General features: G+C 41.4%; 1 long non-coding RNA gene across 2 annotated transcripts; it reads right to left on the bottom strand.

The window, feature by feature from the left end:
• Positions 1-688: 688 nt before the first annotated feature.
• On the bottom strand, positions 689-2,530 carry LOC119335856. Of its 2 annotated transcripts, none has more exons than XR_005162091.1 (3): positions 2,368-2,530; positions 1,095-1,290; positions 689-1,018 (listed from the first exon to the last, which is right to left on the bottom strand). It is a non-coding gene; the product is annotated as an uncharacterized LOC119335856 (long non-coding RNA). The 2 variants fall into 2 exon arrangements; XR_005162092.1 differs by having other exon boundaries at positions 1,095-1,285.
• Positions 2,531-4,529: the final 1,999 nt, after the last annotated feature.

Here is a 4,529-nt window from a genome sequence, read left to right as displayed (position 1 = left end):
AATGTTACATGTCCATTTGTAGCTTATGGCTACCTTAAATGAAAAGGTCAAAAAATAAATTGACGCAATACCTCTCACTTTAACTTAAACAACATCACCTGACTACAATGAACATGCTTTATAAGAAGAAAATCATGCATGTGTGCACCTTTGATGAATGATCATCATAATAATTTCCACAAGGAAAGAAAACCATCCATGATTATCCTTATGTTCAACAAAATAAAGGGTAAATATAAATGATTCATCTTTGTTTTCTGATGTCTAGATTGACTAATGGTTTTCAGGTGTCTTGGAACAATCTATGTGAAGATGTGTACATCATATCAGCTAAAGTCATTTGTACAATCCAGAAGACAAATAACTAATTAAGTAGATAACAAAGCTTACATGTAAATAAACCGCAAGAAGTTACAAAAATAAAGTAAGCAAGATGTGAGCATATACATGTAGTAGCTTCTGAAGGGCCTTTCTTTGGCAAGAAAGCTTCTGCCTAAGGTTTTCTAAAATCTCTAATCATTGGTAGACATGAAATTTACTTTTAAAAGCATAACTAAGAGACTATAGTACTGCTCGGTAGTAAATACGTGGTTCGGTACAACCTTAACAATTGATCTCTTATCGTAATCCAGATCAAGCAATGTCCACAGAAACTCAAAAAAGAATCAGAGTCAGTGTATCCTTGCCATTGGACCAAAAGTAGAATGATTGAATCGTCATATTAGAAGCAAATACCCATGATGCATGATCTGCAACACCCATGCGTCATTTGCAGTAGGTGATGGTTTGTCAATAGGCAAGTTTTAACTACGCATGATAGAACCATCACCCAAATATATAAACTATACAACCTACAGTACCTGACCATCTCCCAAATAGTACCTATATAAGAACACGTGTTCCTCTTGACATGTTTTTCATTAATTAAGACATATCAACTTAACTTTCCTTTCTGCATCCCAAGAAGCTGAGTCCTCGCGAAACTTTGTACCAAGTTATAAACCCTCATTGACCTAACCTATATAGAATCCAGAGAAAAAGTAAGGAAATATGGACAGGGATTGAGATGGACTTGAGAAGCGGAAAAAACATACCTAGAATAAATTCAGTTCCACACCATGATTTTGTTTTTCCCAGCCACCCTCGTCACTGATTTCCCCAGCAGCAATGCCGTCGCGCATGGCCTTCCCATGCTGCAATGAGCATGCGTGGGGGAGGTGCCAGCTCTCGAACCATTTGATGTAAATTTCACATCCCTTGGGTATACTTAGATAGCTTCAACTCTCTGTTCTATCATTAAGACAAAATGATAATTTGACTCGGTTACAAAGTAATAGTGATGGTTTTGACATTAGTTGCCAATTGTGGGTCACAAGATGGCAAAAACTATTCCTACCGCACATTTTAAAACTTGTATAAACTATACCTGCCCACAAAAGTTAGCTAGAGGAGATGACAATTCTAAGAATTGATAGATGATATAAAAAGTAAACATAGCAGGTGGAAAGAATTGGAAGTCCAAACTAGTGTCACGCAAATATAACAAAAGAGATATTTACCTCTAGAACTTTGAGCTTTGTTATTCATATGCTACGGATGTTACGTACTGACAAGGTTAAAGTTACAAACTTATGATCATAATTATGCCCACATCTAGAAACATCAATAAAGCATAACTAATCCTCACAAGTCATGGCTTCTTTGATTAGAAGAACCACATTACATGACCAGATCTCATGTTATCACTGTCAAGAATGTTCTATTTTCTAAAATCCAGCACAAATTTTGCCTCACCCAAAGAAAAGGACATTACTGCTGAGCTTAAGTGGCTACAACTGATCTTGGCATAGTGGCCTTGTTGGCTTAAACCTGACAGTAGTTAAACAGTTGTTAGTGCAATGTGAACACTGTCATGTGATTGTGTGCATTTTAGACTTGCAGCCTGTGTGTGTTCGTGGACAATTCAGGTTTGGCTAGTCTAGGATTAGTGTATTGACTGCATATGTTGCAGCCAAGTCGGTCCCTAGCAGTGATTAAAATCGTGTATAAATAAGAGTGGGCATTCGTTGCTTAGCTCAATTGTTGTATCTGTTACAGCGGAAAAAACAAAACAAAAAGAAAATCATTCTTTGCCTAAATAGAAAACTTGTCTCTCTCTCTCTCTCTCTCTCTCTCTCTCTCTCTGAACCTATACTACTCTGCTTTTCCTCTGCTTCCTGTGTGTCCCATTGAATTGAATCCACCTTGCGTGTGTTGTGTGCGGATGTGAGGAGGGACAAGAGGGAGGGCCAGTAGCTATCAGGACTCAGCTCGAGCACAGAGATACATCGCGGCAGGAGGCCAAACCATGGTGAGAGAACAACTTACCATCCTGCTCGCACCACCAGGGGTCAATGGAGAGGTGGCAACGCACTGGGCGGGCTGATAAGCGGCGGAAGGCGTTGCCACGCGAGGTCGGGATCGGAGGAGAGGCGACACCGCCGCCGCGCCATGCTTTTCGGCCCCCTGTAGACTGGGTGCCTCCGTTAGGGTTCACGAGGCAGTGTGAGAGATGATGGGTGAAAGGGTCTCTCGTACGGTTGGATGGATATGTGGGCTTCACTCGGTTGGCCGGCCCACTTAACCAGAATGCTGTGATTTTTCCAGCGGAGTAGCTGCCCTTCAGGACAGTCGGCCCATTTAGTGGTAACAATCCAATCCGACGACCAGAAATGACTCTGACATGAAATCGGACGGCTGATATCGCTAATGACATGAGAGGCCAGGGATTAGGTTCAGTTTTACTGTCCTTAATGTCATCCAATACAATTACCCATCATTGATCCAATGCCTACGACTTTCACATAGTGATCTTTGCTAAGTTACTACTACTGTTGTTGTTACAATTGCTACGAAACTGCTACCATTACTGTTACTGTTACTGTCACGGTTGCTATCATTACTATCGCTATCAAACAATCATATTACTGTGCTACTAGTCACTCTGCTGCAGATATTTAGTTCTCCGGGTGTGGTTGAATTGACAACTCAACTGCTAATACTTGCAAATATTCTTTGGCTCCCCCTGTGTCGAATCAATAAATTTGGGTTAAATACTCCACCCCCGAAAACTGTTACGATCCCCTATATTTGTGGGTTATCAACCACCGCAAAAGATCATCATTGGATGCTGCGGCAAACCTTTCGGACCGCCCGATAACATCAAGACAGGGCGATACACTCACTATTAGCAATAATGATGAGAGGTTGCTCAGTTCTTTGCGTTGATCTAGAGCTAGCTCCTCACGTGGTCTAGATGGTATTGCCCGTCCGAAGCCACAAGATGACAGATAGGGTGAACCATAGGAGAACCAGATAAAAGAGAAATCAGGCTCTCACCCAGATTGCATGGAGCTACCCAGCAATGATGCTGCTAATGCCAATAGCAAGAGAACAAAAGCCAATGAGGTAACAACTGATGTCCCCCAAGTGTTGAAGCCGTGTTTGTGGAGGACACAAACGGAAACCTATTGATGAAACAACAAGAAACATCGGATAACAATGTTTCCAATGTTGTTGTTTTCGCAGAAGAGGTTGTTGCCCAGCTGCACAACGAGAATGATAAGTGCTCGAGCGGGGAGGCCTTGTTGCATGAGAAGACCACATAAGCACATATCTCGAAAAGTGCCAATCCTGTAGTCGATGAACCTGAAACAGTGCATGGTTGTCAATAGCTTGATTAGCTTTACGTATCTCATAAGTGACAGATTCAACTTTGTCATCAATCCGGACTAATGGTGCTGTAGCTTCAAGCAATTCACATAAAGTTCCTGCCAGCACAAGTATTGGACAACAAAAGGACAAATATTAACACATCTGACGCTACGGTGAACACAGCAGCAGAGCGCACACATTCGAAACACGACGATGGAAAGTTTGGAGCTAAACAGTGTATTAAAAGCAGCACCAAGGGCACTCCAGAATAGAGGAAAACACCTGGAGCCCATGCCAAAGAAGCTGACATATTGGGAACCCCAAAGGCCAAGAATATGTCACGGGTCAACCGCAAAAAAAAAATGTGTCACGGGATAGTAGCAATGTATATTGAACTAAATGCAACTAAAATCTTGGCACTGTTTTGTCTATGACCTATAGCAAACCATTCTTCTAAATGCCATGGTCTTTTTGGCCATGACCTAGAGCTAGAGCAAACAATTCTTCAAAATGCCATAACCATGATCTTTGGACTAGTTTGGTCTTTTCTGGCCATAACATAAAGCAAACAATACTTAAACAATTCTTAAAAATGCCATGGCCATGACCTAGAGCAAACACAGTTCTAAAAATGACATTTCTATCAATATGTTTACATATGACCTAATCAAAATTACAGTGAGCCAAGGGTGACCAAAGCCGGAGCAAAATTACAGTGGCCATGACCTAACAAAATGCCATTTTTTGGCAACGACATATAGCAAAAATCGAAGGGATGAGATGCTCATCTGGGTTGTAGACAAGGATCCTCATCACCGTCGCCTGATGTCGTCTCT

The sequence above is a fragment of the Triticum dicoccoides genome, chromosome 7B, assembly GCF_002162155.2.
Source record: "Triticum dicoccoides isolate Atlit2015 ecotype Zavitan chromosome 7B, WEW_v2.0, whole genome shotgun sequence".
Taxonomy (NCBI): domain Eukaryota; kingdom Viridiplantae; phylum Streptophyta; class Magnoliopsida; order Poales; family Poaceae; genus Triticum; species Triticum dicoccoides.
The sequence above is the reverse complement of the archived record's forward strand: the minus strand, read 5'-3'. Positions and strand labels throughout refer to the sequence as shown.